This window comes from Cervus canadensis, chromosome 21 (assembly GCF_019320065.1).
Source record: "Cervus canadensis isolate Bull #8, Minnesota chromosome 21, ASM1932006v1, whole genome shotgun sequence".
Taxonomy (NCBI): domain Eukaryota; kingdom Metazoa; phylum Chordata; class Mammalia; order Artiodactyla; family Cervidae; genus Cervus; species Cervus canadensis.
The window spans coordinates 50,769,764-50,792,761 of record NC_057406.1 but is presented as its reverse complement, the minus strand read 5'-3'; the positions used below and the strand labels follow the sequence as shown (position 1 = coordinate 50,792,761).

Sequence of the window (22,998 nt, the reverse complement as noted above, 5' to 3'; positions counted from 1 at the left end):
GGCTACTTTGTCCTGCCTGGAGTCTCAGTTCAGTTCAGTTCAGTCACTCAGTCGTGTCCGACTCTTTGCGACCCCATGAATCACAGCACGCCAGGCCTCCCTGTCCATCACCAACTCCCAGAGTTTACTCAAACTCATGCCCATCGAGTCAGTGATGCCATGCAGCCATCTCATCCTGTTGTCCCCTTCTCCTCCTGCCCCCAATCCCTCCCAGCATCACCGTCTTTTCCAATGAGTCAACTCTTCGCATGAGGTGGCCAAAGTGTTGAAGTTTCAGCTTCAGCATCAATCCTTCCAATGAACACCCAGGACCTGGAGTCTCAGTATGTACTTATTAACTGTCTGACTTAATCATCTACTTGGCTTGGGTCATGGTGTCTGGTCACCTTGCCAGGGATCCACATTGAAAAGATATTCTAGGGCAGAAGTAGCAGTGTTAGTTACTCAACCAAGCCCAACTCTTTGTGACCCCATGGACTGCAGCCCACGAGGCTCCTCTGTCCATGGGATTTTCCAGGCAAGGATACTGGAGTGAGTTGCCATTTCCTTCTCCAGGGGATCTTCCTGACCCAGGGATCAAACCTGGGTCTGCTGCACTGCAGGCAGATTCTTTACTGACTGAGCTCTGAGGGAAGCCCCCTTCTAGGGCAGAGTCAGCTGATAAACACTGTCCCTTTCTCATGATCATACAGCCAATGAAACCTGAAGAGTTGTGCAGTTATCCATTAGATGTATCACAGTTCTCATGATCTGTGTGAGAAGGCTGAAAGTGGAGTGGAAGTAGGAATGACTCCATTTTTTTCCTGTTGGGTTCTAAAACTCAGTGGATTCTTGAACTTTACTCCACTTTCTATGGCAGTCTAGGCCACATAAACACCTGGAGCTTTATTCTCATTGTGGTGAAGACAGGCACTCAATTTTTAGGGCATGTGTATTTTAAAACATCTAGTTCACCAATGCTTGGCCAGCATGAGCTTTGCAATATTGAACTGTTGTTTCATTATGGTTTAATAGACTTAATATTGAGAAGTGAGCTTGCACATAAATGGAGTATACATTTTCTTTGTGATTTGGGATCAGGGTGACTTTGAGTTTTGCCCCACCAATTTTAGAAAAACCTTGGGGACCACAAATAGACCGTTTATAGACATTATATTGTTAAGGAAAGAATTATTCATGACACGTTTTAAAAGAATGATAAAACTTTCTTGAAGAGGAGCTACTTAATACAGTGAAATTTTGTGTTAGGGGAGAGAGATTGGATTTAACTCCAAATACAATAAGGCCAAGGAGCCAGGGTAGGAGAAGAGCCAGTGGGTGGAAAATTACTAAGAGGAAACACCAGAGGTAAGGGAGGAGTCTGATGAACCTGACCTAACAAGATGCTTGCTAAAGGCAGGCCAGAGTGATCAGATATGCTGATCAGGGTGACCTGGGGGTTGGTGGAGGATAAGGAACTTGATCAGAAACTGAAGGTGATCAGACATCAAGTGTGGGGATTCTGATAAAATTGAGTTAGCAGGATTCTTGTTAGAACTGGACTCTAAAAGGAGTGGCATTTTTTCAAGTCTAGACATGGACAGTGATTTGAAAATCTGGAGAGCCAACCTCTAATCTGGATTCATAATCTCACTGATATGGGACAAGTGGATGCAATGCTTTGCCTTTCACATTTGAAAATGCATTTGGAATGTTCCTCTTGACTCAAATTCATCATCTCTTCTCACTCTCTTCCCAAATTTGTAAATATTTAGGATAGGCACAATATGAGTGAAAAGTAGGACTCTTTAGGGAGTTCCTGCAATGAAACAAACAGGTTCATTGAGAGAAACTTGAGCAGGAGACCAAAGTGGAGAAGGAGCCAACAGTAGTCAGAAGGCAGGAAAAGTGAGGAGCTGATGTTGCCCACCTCTGCCTGCCTTTTCTTGGCACAGAAAAAGAGCTTCAAGGAGGGAAGGGAACACTGACTTAATGGAGGGTGCATGCATGAGTGCTCAGTTGCTCAGTCCTTTCCAACTCTTTGCAACCCCATGGACTGTAGCCCACCAGGCTCCTCTGTATTTTTCAGGCAAGGATACTGGAGGGGGCTGTCATTTACTTATGTATGGAGGCAAAAAAAAAAAAAAAAAATCACAATGAAAAATCTAATGAAAGTTTACAAGGGATCTTTGACTGCTTTCTCCATGAAGCTCTTAGATACAAGGGGAATGTCAACATTGTCTCGTCATAGCACTAGACCATCAAATCTGCATTTTAAAAATGACAATGTCTACATGCCAGGGGTTCTCAGGCGTAGGCTTTGAGATTCCTGAGCTACTACCAGAAATCATGATTTAGCAAGTCCAGAATGGGAGGCAGATTTTCTTTAACACATGATGTTGCCCATGGACTGTATTGAGAGAAGCACTGTCTACGCAAAATGTCCAAGGAGGGAGTTGGGAGACTGGGATTTTAACTCTTTCACTGGTTCCCCGTGAACCAGTGATGATCAGACTCATCACTTTGCTCTGTGCCTCTGTTTCCTCATTTATAAAATGAGGGCATTAAACTAGATAATTCCTGATAGACTGTAGTTCATAATTTTACATAGAGGACATATAAATGCCCATAAAATACAAAAATACTGACATGTGAATTTAAATAAAATGCTCTCACTGCTCTCGGCAAATCATTCAATTGGTTGGTACTTGAGGTTCAGTCTATAACTGGAGAACTGAATTAGACTGGATTATCTCTACAGCCATGGTGGTACTAATTTTCTCAAAGGACCATTTTGTTCCTGGAAAGAGGAGGACACACACTTCAAAGCCTTTTTTTGGAGGGGGGTGGGTGGTAAACTGTCTTTGGATGCCAATTATTAGGCAATACAAACAAACACACGCATGGAGGTTGTGCAGTGGGAACTTTAATTATTAACTCATAGGGAATGGGTTCAAGAGATCCATTTGATGAAATTCAGATTCTTGGCACAAAAGGAGATTGATGTTAGTTTTTGAATTGGGTTATTACACCATGTTCTTTCTTTGGATAAAATTCCAGGAAAAAAAAAAAAAAAACTCCGAACACCAAAACTACTGTGAAGATTTTGTAAAGATATCCTTGATACAAGCCAATAAAATCTGGACATGGTTTATTAGGAATAAAGTGGTGCTGGAAGAAGACTGTGGATTTGCTACATGACACTGCAGTGAAATATCTTGCCCAAGCTTATGGATTAGAAACTGTGAAACTTTGCTACTCTGAGCCTCTGTTTCCTCATCCATAAATAAAGGGGGAATATCATATACTACATACTAACATTGTGAGGAATAAATGAGATATATTTGTAGGTAGGAAAGTTAAACAGACAAAAAGGAACTAAGAGCTCTGAAAATAGAATTGCTATTGTCATCACTACTGTCCTTAAAACTGTGGGTTACTCATCTTTGGCTCATTCTATGAACTTCCTGGCACCATCTTGTCATTTAAGTACTTCGTCACTTACCCACGAGCCAGACTTCCTCTGTTCTGTTACTTCCACCCTATCACCTCCCCAGGCCCCCTACTTCCCCTCATTCACAGTGCTCTCTTCTCTTTTTCCTGCGATCACAGACTGAGACATCCTTGAAGGCAGGAGATCTATTTATTCATGAAATTTAGTAGCATCCTCCTGCCTAAAATTTGGGAAAGAATAAAGGAATGAATGGTTGGATGGCATCACCGACTCAATGGATGTGAATTTCAGCAAGCTCCGGGAGTTGGTGATGGACTTCTGCAAGCCTGGCATGCTGCAGTCCATGGGGTCACAAAGAGTTGGACATGACTGAGTGACTGAAATGAACTGAACTGAAAGGAATGAGTGAATGAAGCCCATTCTTAGAAAGAGACTGAACCTGGTCTTCACCTTTTGACTTTCCATTCTTCCCTAGCTAGTGCCCTACATGATAATTCTTTCTGGTCACCCACACAAGACTTTTCGTTATTTTAGGATCCTATAGTGCTCAACCCAGAGGTCTTCTGAATTTCCTCCCTGAGTTTTCCCTACCACCTTCTCTTTTCTGTGTCCCTCACATTGGGCTTCCTTTGTCATCTGAGGCCCACCAAGTAACTCACCTGCAATCAGGTGCATTCTGCAGCCCCAAGATATCAAGGATAGGGAGGAGAAAGGGGATTCCTGCCTCTTTTTCCCAGCCTGAGGCACAGATGGGTCCCAAGGCTTAATCTTTGGTTTTTTCTTCTCTCTCCTGTTAGTCTCACAATATGAAATCTTATCAAACCCCAGGCTTCCATACCATTGCCTCTCTAGTAACTTTTAACTTCCCTTTCTAGCATTTATTTCTGTTTCCCAACTCCTCAATTTCTTGAAAGTACTCTTCACTAATTTGTATCCCCCAAATCTGTGACTGACTTGCAGCGAGGTCTGAGACAGTTCATCTTGTCTGAGCCACATTCCCATCTGTAAAATGGGAATAAGAGTGATAGCTGTGTGACATGCTTTCTTTTTTTTTTAAGGTTTATCACAGTTAATCTTTCACTGTCACTATCACTCTTTTGATCTTACAGATGAGAGAACTGGGGTTCAGAGAGCTGAACTGACTTGCCCCAAGTCACACAGCTAATCCTTGTGAGATAGGATTCACTCCCAGGGACACCTATCCCATGTTACTTTTTAGTTGAGTTTTCAGGTGTATGGTATGAAAGATAATTTGGGAAACATCTAGCTCAGTGCCAGAAACATAGCAGGTTCTAATTAATAGGGGATGGAAGGTCAAATGCAGACTTGCAAAACTGTGGACAGAACAAAAAGACACAATGTCTAGATCATATTTCTCCAGCTCTTCCTCTCTGAGCCCACTGCTGTCTCTCCCTCTGCCCAGAAGAAAGGGCAGTCCTGGCGCCACGATTCAGCAGCCCTAGAGTTCAGCGGGGAACAAAGCCAACATGAAACAGAGGTGTTTTTGCTCCTTGAAGTCCGACTCCCATCCCAGAATCAGTGGACGGCCTGATTCCTTCCCCTCATCTCACATCACACCTCAATCTGCTGTTGATTGGATCTAGATGAAGCACCCTTTCTAAGGAGCAGGATCAATTTAGCTGATTTATCTGATTTAGATGCTGCTGAGATTAGTTCCTTGAAGCCCAAGATTAGCAAAGGGCAAACGTCTTTATGTGAATTTGTATTTAATTAAACTGCTCCTGGTTCGATTAGTAAAATTCTTCCCCTGGTTGCCAGACACCAGTGTGAGCAAAAAAGTGACCCCTGAAGTTGGACAGCCGTGGTTAAATCTTGCCATCAGGCCAAAAGAGTGGCTCCTGGGAAAGTGAAGATTTTTTTTTTTTCCTTCAATAGAAATGGATTTCAAATATAATTTACTGTTTCTACCTGGCGAAAGGGCATTTCTCCCCATGAATCCATCGGATGCTGAGATGAGTGCCATTTCTTTCCAGAAGGCCATGTTTCCAAATTAACTTGTTCAGATGCTAAGCAGAGAAGCAGCCGGGCTGCTAAGAAGAACAATTACTTTCCCGGGGGTTGCCTACACGCTGGTTTGTTCAGCTCTCTTTATGTTCCAAACCTTGGCTGGCTCTGGAACGGTGGTTCAATACTGTGGGGGCTCTGAGTTTTTATTTCAGCCCAACTGGTGAAATGAAAAATGAGAGCCTGGCGAGAACCTTGTCGTGTGCCAGGTTTGTGTAACCTGCCTTGGGGGCCTCTCAGGCAGACACTGTGTGCGTCGTGTGCACATGTGTGTGCAAACATATGCACACACAGAGCACATCTTGCTCAACCTCAGTGCAGCCCTGGATTGTAAGTAATGGGGCCTTTGGATGAAAGGCCATCTCAGCTCTGGTTATAGCTTCCGCCTGGCCAGCACCGCCAGGCAGTCTCTGCAGGAGGACTGGACCAGCCTCCTTTCTCCACGCTCCTCTCTGCTGAAGGAGCAGCTCAAGGTAGAGGCTGACAAGGACAGGGGGTGGTAGCGTGGCCCCCGTGTGCCTGCTCCCGGCCCCCAGAGGGCTGCCTCTTTACGGCGTGCTGCTGACGCCAGTTCACTCTCAGGGGACGCAGGACAAAGGCGCATGCTGGATCTTCACGTTTTTGAATGAGGATAATCAATCTTACTCTGTGTATAGAACGAAGCCAATGTCGGGGAAGAGCAATAAACCCTACCAGCTGCTCGGGGGCATTGGAAGGCAAAGGGGAAGGGGGGGCTGGGGGCTTTTTTTTCCTTCCCCAAACCTGTGGGAACAGATTCTAGAGTAGATTACTACACAAAGAGGGAGTGAAAGGAGAAAACATATTGGTACAGAATGGAGTTGAATGATCTAGTTTCTAAGGAAGACAACTCTCTTATGAAAAAAATCAAAATCAAGCTATGTGTGTTTAATAACCACAGAAAGTTTTTCACAAACATACAGGTCATCTCTATGACAAGACCTCGGTAACAATCCCAGAGTCTGTAAGACCTCAGTTATGCAGCCAGGTAAGATGATTTAGGGAAAGGAGAACTTAACTGTGGACAAGGCTATGTAGAGAGTGTTTAAAATATTTTTCTGAGAATTTAGGACAAAGTAATGGTGACTACTGCTGGTAGCATCGTTTATTGTTGTTTTTGACATCTCCCACTATTTCTACTGAGCTTTCCTAAGAACATGGGTTCCAAAATATTAACAACAGGTTTGTAATAAAATAAATAGAAACATTGAATGAGATGAAGTCAAGTCAGTTTCTTCGTGATCTTTTCAAGCCTTTCATATATTGATGCACATGAGAAAATTCCATGGACGGAGGAGGTTGGTGGGCTACAGTCCATTGGGCCACAAACAGCTGGGCACGGCTGAGCAACTAAGCATGCATGCAGAATCTCCAAGAGAAATGGTACTAGTCCTTTAAACATGTATTTAACTATGGAAGGTTTTTCTTGACGAGACCTCACAGAACCAACATTGGGCCGAACTTGCTTTGGAACACACTCATGTAAAGGATATTTCCCCTGGAATTATTTCAAAGGACACATCTCCAAGTCAGCCTTCATAATGCTTGGAGGGTCATAAGATTCTCTAATTTAGAGGCCATTAGATCCCTCTTCTAGTTTGGGATTCAGTGTAGGAAGTGGAGACAGTCTATGAGAGATGGGGAACTTCACAGAGACCCCTGTGAGTGGGAATCTATCAATGGCAAGAGAGGGAAACCTGCCTCCCCTTGGGAGGGGATGGTCTTCATCACCCCTGTTGAGTCTGAGACCCAGTGGAGTGGGACAGATAAAAACTGGCCAAGCACTCCCATGTGCCCCGTCACATTCCACGTCTCCCACGGGCCATCTAGTTCAGTCTTGCACGTAGCTCTGCGAGGATTGCCATGGCCATGTTACTGCTGAGGAAACTAAAGCAGCTTATCCCACGGTGTAATGTTTAATGAGCGGTGGAGACAGGATTCAAACCCTTACAGTGTGTCCAGAACAAAATGAGGCAATCTGACTTTTAGCCACCAGGCTATGTTGACATAACTGGATAAGCTGCCTCATCCAAGTCACAGTTTACTTGAGTCTAGGATTTTACTCTCCCATGGAGGAGGAAATCCTGCGGGATTTCAAGACTAGGGGGATAGGAGTCTAACTGCCTGGGAAGATGTGGGCTGGGGTTCAGCTAGGGTGTGGAGTGCTTGACTATCTAGTGCCTATGCAGCAAAGGAGCTTATAATTTAATATGGAGAGTTGTGTTTGCAGTTGCCTTGTGGCCTCTTCTTTGAAAAGTTACCCCTATACCTTGCAATGATAGCCTCAAGCCCCACTACTGATTATTCTTTGCTTTATCAGGAAAAAAAATTGTTTTTGAGAACAATTAGTTTATCCTACAGAGTGTGCATGCATGCCCAGTCACATCTTGATTCCTTGTGACCCCATGGACTGTAACCCACCAGGCTCCTCTGTCCATGGGATTCTCCAGGCAAGAATAATGGAGTGGGTTGCCATGCCTTCCTGCAGGGGATCTTCCTGACCCAGGAATCAAACCTGCATCTCCTGCGTCTTCTTCATTGCAGGTGGATTCTTTACCACTGAGCCACAAGGGAAGCCTCTATCCTCAAGGATAATCCCTTATAAATCTTCCCCACTGACCTTTGTACAACCTAGACATTTTTATAGGAAAAGAAGGATGGGAGTGGAGGACACTGGGCAGTTCTACTCATAAGAATTCTGCACATTTCCCTGTGGTTACAGGAATTATTCCATTCTACTTTGTTGTAGACCTTGGGAATTTTTTATATCATGCTAGATTCTAGGAAGGACCCAAGGTTGCATTTTTATTTAATGCTTTCTGGCTACTTTCTCTCATGGAAGTAACTGTAATAAGTGAACCCCAGTGCCCGCTGTTAGTCACTGGGGCAAACTTTGGCATCTGATAGCAGGTCAAACCCCACGTGGTGGACACGCTGGCCAGCACTGCCCTGTTGCTTCACCTCAGGTGGCCTCATCCGAGAGAAGTTGGTTTGGATTAGCCAACCTGTCTTATGCAGGACAGGTGGGCTCAGAGTCTTTCAACCAGTTAGTCTGTTGATCAAGAGTACTTCTTAAGCAAAACTGACCAAATAAGACATTCTAAGCTTTTCTAAAGTCAAGGTTTATGCCTTCAGAAGATTGGGAGGCCCTGTTTAGGCAGAATATGCACATTTGTGTGTCTGAGCACGCACACAGACACACACATGGTCCTAGTATACAATCGGAGGATTCCATGAACATAGCATGTGGACAGATGGGAAAGTAAAAAGGAAAGTATGAACCTGACCATGGAGGGGGCATTGAAACAGTGTTTGTTGCAGGAGGCAGATGACTTGTTAAATAAAACCTTGAGGAATGGGGAGAACCAAAGCAGGTTCAGCCTCCACTGACTTGTTTCAAGTAAAACCAGTGGTTCTGGGAATAGTCTGTAGATTTGGGCCAGTTCTGAGGTGGTGGCGAGGACATTGAATCCCTAGCCCTTTAGTGACAAAACTAAAGTTTTTTAAAGGCAGGAAAAAAATCTGACTCACCATGTTATCCTAAGCATCCTATTATACATAGTACATCTGGTATATGGCAGGCACCCAGTGGATTTTTGATGAAGGACTCAATGGATCCCTGCATCATCCTTAGCATCTGCCCAGGAACTCCTGTATGTATCACTGAAGCTCAAGTAGTAGCAGTGTGACTGATGGAGAAGAGTTAAGGTGAAACAAGAGACAAGAAAGAGAAGCTGGTCTATAAAGCAATCACATCAGCCTAATTTTGGTCTCTATGTACATTTTTTCTTAAAAGTCTAGTATAAATAGCTTTATTTCCTTATCTCCATGTAAGCAGATATAGCATCCGTTCTTTTTTCTCCAAGAGGGTGTAAAAGTCTTACACAGGGTTCCACATGGTGATTAAAATACAACCTACGTTTCCTGTTTGGAGCCTTGATGTAAGACTATTTTTTTCTCATAACTTAGACAAAACCATATAAACCACCACCCCCAACTCATGTATCATTATTTCATTTGCTGCATTTGATGAAAAAAGTCAACTTTAGGATATCTAGACCATGGATCCTCTTTTTATTTTTAGAAACCAAAAACTGAAATTGAAACATATGATTATGGTGGTTTGAGCTCTCTCTAAATAGGAGGAACATTGACTCAGGAAGACTAAGGTAGGAAGTCCATGGTGTCTGGATTCACTGGAAATGGAAATGGAGGCAAATGAGTCCTCGGTGTCCCGACTCCAGTGCTCGTGGGCAGCAGGTAGACTGTTCATGTGGCGTATTTCAGAGAGCTGGCATTGTCTTAAAAATCAGACACAAGGATGGTATGGTGTGGTGCAAAAAGAACAGGTTTGGAAATGAAACAAATCTGAGTTTAAAAATCAGTGTGGCCTTGGTCAAATTCTTTTATGTCTCTGAGCCTCAGTTAGCCCATCTGCAAAAAGGAATAACAAAACTCATATCACCAGATGTTGAGTAATTAGAGACAACACAAGCTACAGTTGTGACATACACTAGACATTCAAAAAGTGGTAGCTTCTATTTTTGATCGACATCCTTGTCACCAGAATGAAGAGACATTTTTCTTATTTCCTGATACCCTTTTTGGAACAAAATACAGTGGAAATGAAAAAAGAACATAATCAAGCAAATTTTTTGGTACACATGGTGCAGTGATGGATACAAAAATTTTTATAGGACACAATTTTGTAAAATTGTGATTTCTAAATTTCCACACCACTTAGGTGTATATTAATTTTTATGTAAATCGCTTATTGACAAAAGTTTGAACAAATTACCTTTTAATTTTACTTTTATTGGAGTGTAATGTTAACACAGAAAAGTGCACATACAATCAGAAGGCTCAGTACACTTTCACAATCAGAACCCACTGTGTCATCAGCGCCCACACTGAGAAAGAACATCCCAGCACCTCAGCAGCCTTGCCCCACTTCTTAGCCATATCTTGTCACCACCATCCCCAAATGTGACCACGATCCTGACCTATAACATTATATTGAGTTGGCCAAAAATTTTGTTTGGATTTTTCCATGACATTTTATGGAAAAACCTGAATGAACTTTCTGACCAACCCAATAGATTAGAGTGGCTTGTTTTTATACTTACAGAATAATATATTAATAGATATTATAGAATAAAATATAAAATATAGAATAATAATAGAATAGAATCATACATCAGTTACATTTTGTGGCTGGGTTGAAAAAATTACATTTTTTAATGTCAAAAGAAACTGTGTGGACTCGTCATTGAAATGTTTGAGCTGATCTGGAAACAGTGATTTTTCAGATTTGACCTGTCTGCAAGGCAATAAGCACTAGTCTAATGAATAGAGGTACTGAGTTGCTTCAGTTGTGTTCAACTCTTTGTGACCCTATGGACTGTAGCCCACCAGACTCCTCTGTCCGTGGGATTCTCCAGGCAAGAATACTGGAGTGGAATACTCCAGGCAAGATACCCTGCAGGAAATTTTTGCCTGTTTTGTACTTTTTATATAAATGAAATCTTGGAGCATGAGCTCGTGTGTCTGGTTCTTTTATCGACATCATTTTTCTGAAATTTCTGAGATAAATGCTATTGGGAAAACCGGATATTCACATGCAAAGTAATTAAATTAGACCCTTAGACTTCACAAAAATTCACTTAGAAGGTATTAAAGACTTAATTGTAAGATCCAAAGCTGTGAAACTCCTAGAAAAAACATAGAGGAAAAGCTCCTTGATAGTGATCTGGGAACTGATTTGGATGTGGTGTCAAAAGCATAAAATAAAAGCAATAAAAGCAAAAAATAAACGAGTGGGATTATGACACATCTCAGTCACCTCCAGGCTCTGTAACAAATGGCCACAGACTTGGTAGCTTAAACAACAGGAACTTATTGCTCACAGTTCTGAAAGCTGGGACATCTAAGATCAAGGGGCTGCAGTTCAAGTGTCTGATGAGGGCCTTCTTTCTGGTTTGCAGTCAGCCTTCTTCATGTTGCATTCTCACAAGGTAGAGAGAGAGAGAGAGAGAAACAGAGAGACAGAGAGAGAGAGAGAGAGACAGACAGACAGACAGAGAGAGAGAGAGAGAGCTTATCTGTCTTCTTATAGGACACCGATACAGGCTTGCCTCATAGCTCAGTTGGTGAAGAATCCACCTGCAATGCAGGAGACCCCAGTTCAATTCCTGGGTCAGGAAGATCCACTGCAAAAGGGATAGTCTACCCACTCCAGTATTCTGGCCTAGAGAATTCCATGGATAGAACTGTTTAGTTCATGGGGTCACAGAGAGTTGGACACGACTGAACGACTCTCACTTTTTCACTTCACAATTCATGAGGGCTCCACCTACGTGACCTAATTATCTCCCAAAGGCCCCAAGTTCTAATACCTTTACAGCAGTGGGGGATCAGGATTTCAGCATGTAAATTTGAGGAAACATAACATTTAATCCACAGCACTTCTGGAACTTATATTGAAACTGCAGTAGGTATACAGATTAATTTGTGGGGAGCTGATATGTTCACAGCATTGAGCCAATTCATGAACATGATATGTCTTTCCATTTATTTAAATCTCTTTTCATTTCTCATATTTCATTAATTTCATTAGTATTGCCATAATTATTTCATTAATATTTTTTAGCTTTTAGTATAAAAGTCTTACACATCTTTCATTATATTTTGGTATTTATTGTATTTGATTATTTTGGTGCTATTGTAAGTTATAAGTTTTATTTTCTACATTTTGTTGATTACTAGACACAAAACACAGTTTTTGTGTTGTATAAAAATAAAGCTTTTGTTGTATATTGACCTTCCTTGTATCTAGCAACCTTGCTATATTTATTTGTCAGTTCTAAAAGTTCGTGGATTCTTCTGGATATTCTAAGTCCACCATTAGGTAATCTGTCAACAGTGCCAATTTTATCCATTCCATTTCAATCCTTTTCCTTTTAATTTTGTTTGTTTTGTTGCACTTTCTAGGACAGCTAGTATAGTATTGAATAGAAACAGTGCAAGTGGGGATTCCTGATCTCACGAGAAAGTTTTCAATATTTGTCATTGAGAATGATGGTTCCTGTGGGTTTTGAAATACATATTTGAGCTGGTATTCTGTTGCTACATCTCCTTTACAGTAAATCTGACTTCAGAGAGATTCCAGTCCTTGTGTGTGTGTGTGTTTAATTAATTTATTTTTTATTGAAGGATAATTGCTTTACAGAATTTTGCTGCTTTCTGTCAAACCCCAACATGAATCAGCCACACATGTACATATACCCTCTCCCTTTTGACCCTCCCTTCCACCTCCCTCCCATCCCAACCCTCTGGGTTCATAGAGAGCCGCTGTTTGAGTTTCCTGAGCCAGACAGCAAATTACCGTTTTCTATCTATTTTACACATGGTAATGTAAGTTTCCATGTTGCTCTCTATGGCTTACCAGATTAGGTCAGGTCCGTTTAGATAATCTGTCTTTTGATTAACTCGACATTAACTGATTAGCAACTTAATCACAAATGATATCCCATCATATTTACATGTTCTGTTCACACTCAGGGAGAGGGAATTATACAGAGAATACACCTCATTGGGCAGAAATCTTGGGGATCATCTAAGACTTCTGCCCACCACAATATTCTTTATTAAGTAATACATCTGTAGCTAGTTTGCCAACAATTGTTTTCATGAATGGCTGTTAAATCTTATCAAATGTTTTTTTCAGTGTCAAGATGACCAATATTTTTTTGCTTTTTTTAATGTGTGAATTATATCAATTTTTTTTCTAACTCAGTTGATTGTTATGCTACTCTTAAAGATAGCTAGATCCAATTTGCTAATGCTAGTTTGAAGAATATGAAGTGGCTAACATTTGACAATGTTTGACCTACAATGACAGTTTGTATAGGTCAGCCTAATATGTTTTATGTTTTGTATCTTTTTAAAGGAAATATATTAATCTAACTTTTCTTTCTTAAAATATTCATGTCAGCCTATATGATTGAGGTTATTCTGGCCTCCTAAAGTGTTAGCAAGTATGCTGCCTTTTTCTGTTCTTTGGAAGAGTTTGTTCAAGCTTGGTATTATTTCATTCTTAAATGTTTGAATTAATTCACTGGTGAAGCCATCTGGTTGCCTGCCAGTATTAATCACTTTGAAAGATACTCTTCCTTCAGATGATCTAACTGATGCAGATAAAGTCTACATATACAGGTTAATATTTCTAAACTGTAATCTCTGATGATTTTCTGGAGCAAAAAAGTTGTGATGATGAAAAAAAATATGATGGGTCAGTCCAGTAGAGAAAAATTCAGATATAATCAAGTATTGGTCCAACCATATTCAGACTATTCCAGTATTTTACATTAGAAATAGGTGCTCTGGAAAAAAAAATTATAGACAATCTTATTTACAAAGCAGAAATAGAGACACAGAGGTAGAGAACAAACATATGGATACCAAACCAACAGGGAAAAGCGGGGATGGGACAAACTGGGAGATTGGGATGGACAAAAATACACTCAGTTCAGTTCAGTTCAGTTGCTCAGTCGTGTCCAACTCTTTGTGACCCCATGAATCGCAGCACTCCAGGCCTCCCTGTCCATCACCAACTCCCAGAGTCCACCCAAACCCATGTCCATTGAGTCGGTGATGCCATCCAACCATCTCATCCTCTGTCATCCCCTTCTCCTCCTGCCCTCAATCTTTCCCAGCATCAGGGTCTCTTCCAATGAGTCAGCTCTTCACATCAAGTGGCCAAAGTGTTGGAGTTTCAGCTTCAGCATCAGTCCTTCCAATGAACACCCAGGACTGATCTCCTTTAGGATGAACTGGTTGGATCTCCTTGCAGTCCAAGAGACTCTCAAGAATCTTCTCCAACACCACAGTTCAAAAGCATCAATTCTTCTGTGCTCAGCTTTCTTTATAGTCCAACTCTCACATCCTTACATGACTACTGGAAAAACCATTGACATTTTTAGTACAGGTGCAAAAAGAAACCATTCTGCAAGGAAAGCTACCTTACAAAAATAATGAACAATACTTTATTGATGTATTTATGAGAGACAACATACACATACCCAGATTTATTCATCTCAGTCTTAAAAATGCTTCTTTACTAAAGGAACCTAGACTACAAAAAAAGAAATAAAAAGCAAAGTTTTAATTTCATAAGAAGATTGCTTCTTTGATATTTTTAGAAGGCAGAGGGATATTTTATGTACTAAAAAATATTTATGGTTTATTTTTAATTCAAATGTAGCTGGTTATCCTGCATGTTTGCTTTCTACAGCAACTCTAAATACATCATTTTTAGTGGTGGAATCTCTTGAGCCAATCTATAACATAGAGTGTACTGCGAAAGCACAGTTTAAGAAGCACAATTTTTGTTCCCAAGTTTAGAATGAAAAGTCCAGTTGTTCTACTCACAGAAAACTAACTCTTAAGCAAAGATTTTCTTTAGAAAATCATTGAAAGTGAAAATCCCTCAGTTGTGTCTGACTTTTTGCAACCCCATGGCCTATACAGTCCATGGAATTCTCTAGGCCAGAATACTGGAGTGGGTAGCCTTTCCCTTCTCCAGGGGATCTTCCCAACCAGGGGATCGAACTCAGGTCTCCTGCAGGTGGATTCTTTACCAACTGAGCTATCATGAAAGCCTGAAAATCAGTGAAAGGAGGATGCAATTTAAGGCCAATGGTTTTGCTTCAGCTGGACCACAAAATGGATTTTTGTTTTTTAAGATTTAGAAAAAAAATTTTTGGCTGTGGTGGGTCTTTGTTGCTGCATGTGAGCTTTATCTAGTTGCAGTGAGTGAGTGGGAGCTACTCGTTGTTGAGGCGTGTGGGCTTCTCGTTGTGGTGGCTTCTCTCGTTATGGAGCATGTATTTAAGAACAGAGCCCAGGATTTGCAGTGCAGAGGATTAGTTGCTCTGAGGCTGTGGGATCTTCTCAGACCAGGGATCAAACCAGTGTCCCTTGCATTGCAAGGAGGCTTCTTAACCAGAGACCACCAGGGAAGCCATCAACATGAATTTCTGAAAACAAGTAAACTTTTGGGTAGCAAGTAGTTAGGTATTGGAGCTTCCTACTAAGGAAACTTGCCTTTCAGGATGGACAAGAACAGAGGATGATACACCAACTACTCTCAGTGCCTATTTAAGCCCATCTTTGCATGAAATGTTCCCTTGGTATCTCTAATTTTCTTGAAGAATTCTCTAGTCTTTCCCATTCTATTGTTTTCCTCTATTTCTTTGTGTTGATAGCCGAGGAAGGCTTTCTTATCTCTCCTTGCTATTCTTTGGAACTTTGCATTCAAATGGTTATATGTTTCCTTTTCTCCTTTGCTTTTCACTTCTCTTCTTTTCACAGCTATTTGTAAGGCCTCCTCAGACAGCCATTTTGCTTTTTTGCATTTCTTTTTCTTGGGGATGGTCTTGATCCATGTCTCCTGTATAATGTCACAAAACTCCATCCATAGATCATCAGGCACTCTGACTATCAGATCTAGTGCAATAAAGGACAGAAATGGTATGGACCTAACAGAAGCAGAATATATTAAGAAGAGGCAGCAAGAATACACAGAAGAACTATACAAAAAATATCATCACAATCCAGATAATCATGATGGTGTGATCACTCACCTAAAGCCAGACATCCTAGAATGTGAAGTCAAGTGGGCCTTCAGAAGCATCACTACGAACAAACCTTGTGGAGGTGATAGAATTCCCGTTGAGTTATATCAAATCCTAGAAGATGATGCTGTGAAAGTGCTGCACTCAATATGTCAGCAAATTTGGAAAACTCAGAGTGGCCACAGGACTGAAAAAGGTCAGTTTTCATTCCAATCCCAAAGAAAGGCAATGCCAAAGAATGCTCAAACTACTGCACAATTGCACTCATCTCACAAGCTAGTAAGTAGTGCTCAAAATTCTCCAAGCCAGGCTTCAACAATATGTGAACCATGAACTTCCAGATGTTCAAGCTTGTTTTAGAAAAGGTAGAGGAACTAGAGATCAAATTGCCAACATCCACTGGATCATTGAAAAAGCAAGAGAGTTCCATAAAGCATCTATTTCTGCTTTATTGGCTATGCCAAAGCCTTTGATGTGTGGATCACAATAAATTGTGGAAAATTCTTCAAGAGATGGGAATACCAGACCACCTGACCTGCCTCTTGAGAAACCTGTATGCAGGTCAGGAAGCAACAGTTAGAACCAGATATGGAACAACAGACTGGTTCCAAATAGCGAAAGGAGTACATCAAGGCTGTATATCGTCACCCTGCTTATTTAACTTACATGCAGAGTACACCATGAGAAACGCTGGGCTGGAAGAAGCACAAGCTGGAATCAAGATTGCCAGGAGAAATATCAATAACCTCAGATATGCAGATGACACCACCCTTATGGCAGAAAGTGAAGAAGAACTAAGGAACCTCTTGATAAAAGTGAAAGAGGAGAGTGAAAAAGCTGGCTTAAAGCTCAACATTCAGAAAATGAAGATCATGGCATCCGGGCCCATCACTTCATGGGAAATAGATGGGGAAACAGTGGAAACAGTGACTGACTTTATTTTTGGCGGCTCCAAAATCACTGCAGATTGTGACTGCAGCCATGAAATTAAAAGACGTTTACTCCTTGGAAGGAAAGTTATGACCAAGCTAGACAGCATATTTATTAAAAAGCAGAGATTTTACTTTGCCAGCAAAGGTCCATCTAGTCAAGGCTATGGTTTTTCCAGTGGTCATGTATGGACAAGGGAGTTGGACTATAAAGAAAGTTGAGCACTGAAGAATCGATGCTTTTGAACTGTGGTGTTGGAGAAGACTCTTGAGAGTCCCTTGGACTGTAAGGAGGTCCAACCAGTCCATCCTAAAGGAGATCAGTCCTGGGTGTTCATTGGAAGGACTGAAGTTGAAGCTATAACTCCAATACTTTGGCCACCTGATGGGAAGAGCTGACTCATTTGAAAAGACCCTGATGCTGGGAAAGATTGAGGGCAGGAGGAGAAGGGGACGACAGAGGATGAGATGGTTGGATGGCATCACTTACTCAATGGACATGAGTTAGGGTAAACTCCGGGAGTTGGTGATGGACAGGGAGGCCTGACGTGCTGTGGTTCATGGGGTCGCAAAGAGTCGGACATGACTGAGCGACTGAACTGAACTGAACTCTCAGTACTTAGCTTTATGGTCTTTTTTTTTTTTTAATTTTTATTAACTATAGTTGCTTTAAAGCATTGCTTATTTTCTGCTGTACAGCAAGGTGAATAACCCTAAAAATGTTTATATATCCCGTCTTTTTTGGTTTCTTTCCTACTTAGGTCACCACAGAGCCTGGGGTAGAATGTCCTGTGTTATACGGTAGGTTCTCGGTAGTTATCTACTTTATACATAGTAGTGTATGGATATCAATTGCAATCTCCCAGTTCATCCCAGTATCCCCCAGCCCCCCTTGGTATCCATAAATCTGTTCTCTATGTCTGTGTCTATTTCTGCTTTACAAATAGGCTCATCTGTACCATTTTTCTAGGTTCCACATATATACATCAATATATGATATTTGTTTTTCTCTTTCTGAATTCACTCTGTATGACTGCCTGTGGGTCCATCTACATCTCTGCAGATGATACAGTTTTATTCTTTTTATGGCTGAGTTTATTCCATTGTATATAGGTACCATTGTATATAGGATTCCCTGGTGGCTCAGATGGTAAAGCATCTGCCCACAATGCAGGAGACCTGGGTTCAATCCCCAGGTTGGGAAGATCCCCTGGAGAAGGAAATGGCAACGCACTCCAGTACTCTTGCCTGGAAAATCCCATGGATGGAGGAGCCTGGTGGGCTATGTCCATGGGGTCACAAAGAGTTGGACACGACTGAGTGACTTCACTTTCACATAGGTACCACATCTTCTTTATCCATTGCTCGGTCAGTGGACATTTAGTTTGCTTCCATGTCCTGGCTATTGTAATCAGTGCTGCAATGAACACTGAGGTATATTATCTTTTGGAGTTATATATGCCCTGGAGTGGGATTGCTGAGTCATATAGTAGTTCTATTTTCAGATTTTTTTAAACTGGTGTAGTCACTATAGAGAGCACGTGGAGGTTCTTTAAGAAACTAGCTTTATAGTCTTAATATAGATCGATATCAGAAAATGCTCTGATATAAAAATTCCTTCTTGAGTTTCAATGAACCAGTGAATAATAATTTTCTTTCTACATAGACCTCTTGAAGAGCTTGTTCTGATGTTTTCCTTGTCCTGATTTTTAAACAGGTGCAAAATACAGCATGATTTTTTATAACATTTAACTGATCTGTGTTTGGTTTCCCAACATGAAGGTAAAACTGTTATTTACTGCCATGTCCATTACAGAGATAATAGTAGAAACAGTGAAATAATATAAAACTAATAACAGTTATTTCTTGGTTGTTCCAAGATATCTTATTTTATTGAAATGAACACTATTATTTATATCTGCTAACATATCACTGTAGCCAGAATGAACCTCATCTATCATCTGCTCAGTTCAAGGTCCATGGACCCAGAGAACAAGACATGGGGCTAAAGGGAGAAATAAGAAATGAATAAGTCATTGGGCTAAAGGATGGTGTAAGTCGAACCATCAAAAAAAATAAAACACAAAGCAGAAACTTCTTAATTTACACTCTTTAAAAAGTCTCTAATATTTCAACCAGGGATGATAAATTAAGGAATAATTTGGGGAACAAAAAGCACTGAACTGTAAATAAAGTGGGGCTTCCCAGGTGACATCAGTGGTAAAGAACCCGCCTGCCAATGCAGGTTAGACGTGAGACATGCTGGTTTGATTCCTGGGTTGGGACTATCCTCTGGAGAAGGGAATGTTAATCCACTCCAGCATTCTTGCCTGGAGAATCCCATGGACAGAGGAGCCTGGCAGGCTACAATTCATAGGGTCGCACAGAGTTGGACACAACTGAAGCAATTTAGCACAGTAAATAAAGTGGAATTTGCAGAGAATTTCCAACTAGGTATTCCTTTTAGTACAGTCTGAACCAAACAAGACCATAACAAATCAAGATTATCAACTGGACCTTTAAAAGCATAATTAGAGCTATGGGAGTGACTTAAAAGTGGAACATACTTTGGTGGAAGAGTAGTAACTCTGAGGTCATACTCAAGAGCTTGACTTTTGATCTGGGCATACAGTGATAACTACAGTTACAGCCTGGCCTAGACAGTGAAGAATCCTCCTGCAATGCAGGAGACCCGGGTTCTATCACTGGGTCAGGAAGATCTCCTGGAGAAAGGAATGGCTATGCACTCCAGTCTTCTTGCCTGGAGAATCCCATGGACAGAGGACCTGGCAGGTTACAGTCCATGGACTCAGAAAGAGTCAGACATAACTAAGCAACAAACACTTTCACTTTCACAGCCTTTATTAATTGGCAAGGCCCTTACGAGCAAGAATCTAAAATAACCTAAAATACTTCAATAAAGCTTTTAAAAATACCCTAAAATAATTGAACTTCTAGCAGTCCCACACATAAACTTAATCATGCTCCTGCTATGCCCTAGTGAGGATCCAATACCACTAACCTAGATTATTTGCTTTTATTGAATGAGGCAAATTCATTTTTCCTTCTGTCTGTTATTGTCACCCATTAATAAATACAGAGCCAAAGATATGATTCTACCATCCATGCTAGTCCTCTTTAAGTTAAATGGCCCTCTTTTGTATTGCTAATTAAAACAAGATTTATTCCCCCCTTGTTCTCCAATCCCCACCCTCACCTCATCCTGCCGAAGCTTGTCCTATGGTTTTCACTTTGTGAACAGTTAGATCACAAAGTCGATCAGGCTATAGCTGGCTGGTCCTTGTGCCTTGTGTAAACATTTTCTCTGCAGTGCTTTCCCCCATTTTGCTGGGCATTTTGTTCTGTCTGGTAACGGCTGAACAAGGTTTCACGAAGCCAAAATAGAAAAGGGGGCCAGGGACCCAAACGGGATGAAATGTCCTGTACCAGCACTCCAAGGGAACACCAGCCTCACACACGTGGCTCTGCGGAGCACACGCTTAGTAGCAGTTACCACTGCGCGGCACAGAGGCGGAGGGAACCGGCGGCAAAGTCCAGCAGGCCACGTTCAATGCTGAGACACAAGGCAACTGGCGAGAAAAAAAGAGAGAAAGTTTCATTAGAAAGAACCAAAAAAAAAAGCCTCTGCACTGCCCCTGGGTCATAGCCATGGTTTTCTATATAGAAAATGGTTCATTCATTACAAGGATCCAAACTTTAATTTGGCATAATGCTGGTTCTTCATTTTACAAAGTGTCTTTCATCATATTGACCCGAAGGTTCTTATTAAGCATCTGAATTAGAAAATAATTGTTCAGAAAAATGAAAGCTAGAAGCTGCCATAAGGGGAAAAGAAGCAGACCAAATTGTTTGCCTCTTTTGAAACTTCATTTTGACTGCAGTGCAAGGAAACACATTAATGCTTGCTTTTCTGCATCCTTTATGGGCCTCCTTAGAAACCATGAGTAAGGCTTAATTTATAGAAAAAGTGTACAAATTCATTCTGAGCTGCACTATCTGAGGGCATCTTTTGCATCCTTGGGGCCCTCTGAAGTGTGCCCCCTTAGCCAACCTTGCCCTTCCAGACATAATGGACTGGGACGCTTGCTTGCTACTTTATCTATTAAACTATGGATCTGACATCTATTTGCCTGAAAGGCATTGAGGCTGAAAAGGTTTGGGTGCTTTCTGTTCATTTGGCAAAATGAAGGACCTTTCTACTCTCTTCCCCATGGTCAAATGAAGCACAGCTTCTCTGTGTAGCCCATGACTTTTGTAACCACATTAGTAGACAATTTTTGGAAAAAAATGCCTTAGCCTCGTGATGGGAACAAAGACATAAGGAAGGACATGATGATCTCTTTCATCAACATGTAAGGATGTTTCAAGATGTTGTCGACTTAGGCAAAGAGACATTGTTTTCCTTACAAAGCACAATTTATACAAGGTATGTGTCTGAAGTAGTATCTGCGACATCAGTCCTGTCTCTGTATGCACACTTAACGTTGGTCTATACTTCCTTACGGCTTCCCACTTGGTGGTAGTGTTGTTAAGAACCCACTTGCCAATGCAAGAAACATAAAAGATTCAGATTCAGTCCCTGGGTCAAGAAGATCCCCTGGAGGAGGGCATGGCCACCCACTCCAGTATTCTTGCCTGGAGAATTTCATGGGCAGAGAAGCCTGGAGGGTTACAGTACATGGGGTTACAAAGAGTTGAACACAACTGAAGCAACTTAGCATGTATGCACGAATACTTCCTTAACACAAAAATATTTATAAATAGCTTATGTTTCAGTTACATGTGCAGTATGTAAAGGCCAAAAAAAAAATCAAAGAGAAAACATGAAGATAAAAATCACCCATAATCCCACCACCTGAAATTACCACTATTAATATTTTAATATATGACTTTTCAGACTTTTTTATCTTTCTCTGTGTATAGTAATCAACACAAACTTTATTTGCATTTTTTAAACCAAAAGGCCACCATACATCACATACTCTTTTGTAACCTGTTTATTTGTTCTGCAACCACATATCATAAATATCTTAAAATGTTAATGAACAATTCCATAACATCTTTTAATGACTGCAAAGTATTTAATTATGTAGTTTACCAGTTTATTCAACCAATCTACCTTTTGTTGAATATTTGTGTGGTTTCTACTTTTTCACCATTATATATCAATGCATACATGCTCAGTCGCTAAGTCATGTCCAACTCTTTGTGACCCCATGGACTGTAGCCCATCAGGCTCCTCTGTCTGTGGGATTTCCCAAGCAAGAATACTGGAATGGGTTCCCATTTCCTCCTCCATGGAATCTTCTGGACCCAGGGATCAAACTTACATCTCCTGCATTATTGGCATGTAGATTCTTCACCCTTGGGCCACCTGGGAAGCCCATTATATATCAATACAATGTTGCAATAAATATATTTGTGCTTATACTAATCTTTCTTTTAAGATAAATTCCTAAAATGGAATTTTTAGATCAGAGGATGTGGACATTTTAAATGTATAATGCCAAATTATCCTTCAGATGGGACGCACCAATTTAATCTTCTACCAACAATGTATGAGAGTACCTTGCTCGCTCTACCCGTGACACTGCTGGTTATTATCCCATTTTTATGTTGGTCAGTTTCATATAAAAAAAAATTAGTTTAGCCTATCCTTTTCAAAACAACAGAACTGATTCTGGATCATAACATCTCTCTTAACAGCCATGATTACCTCTATCTTTTCTCATAGTGCCTCTTTGAAATTGATGAAGATCCATAAGTTACTGGATTGGAACCAGAAAACTCAGAACTCTAAGAATTACCTATTTAAAGTAAAAATAGGAATAATTTTAAATGTGTGAAGGATGATACACATGATTAAAAATAATTCAGGAAAGTGGTTGGATGGCATCACCAACTCAATGGACATGAATTTGAGCAAACTCTGGGAGAT

At 40.9% G+C, this 22,998-nt stretch overlaps 1 non-coding gene across 1 annotated transcript; it reads left to right on the top strand.

The window, feature by feature from the left end:
• Window positions 1-18,171: 18,171 nt before the first annotated feature.
• TRNAC-ACA lies at window positions 18,172-18,243 on the top strand. Its single transcript has one exon. It is a non-coding gene; the product is annotated as a tRNA-Cys (tRNA).
• The last annotated feature ends 4,755 nt before the right edge of the window (window positions 18,244-22,998 follow it).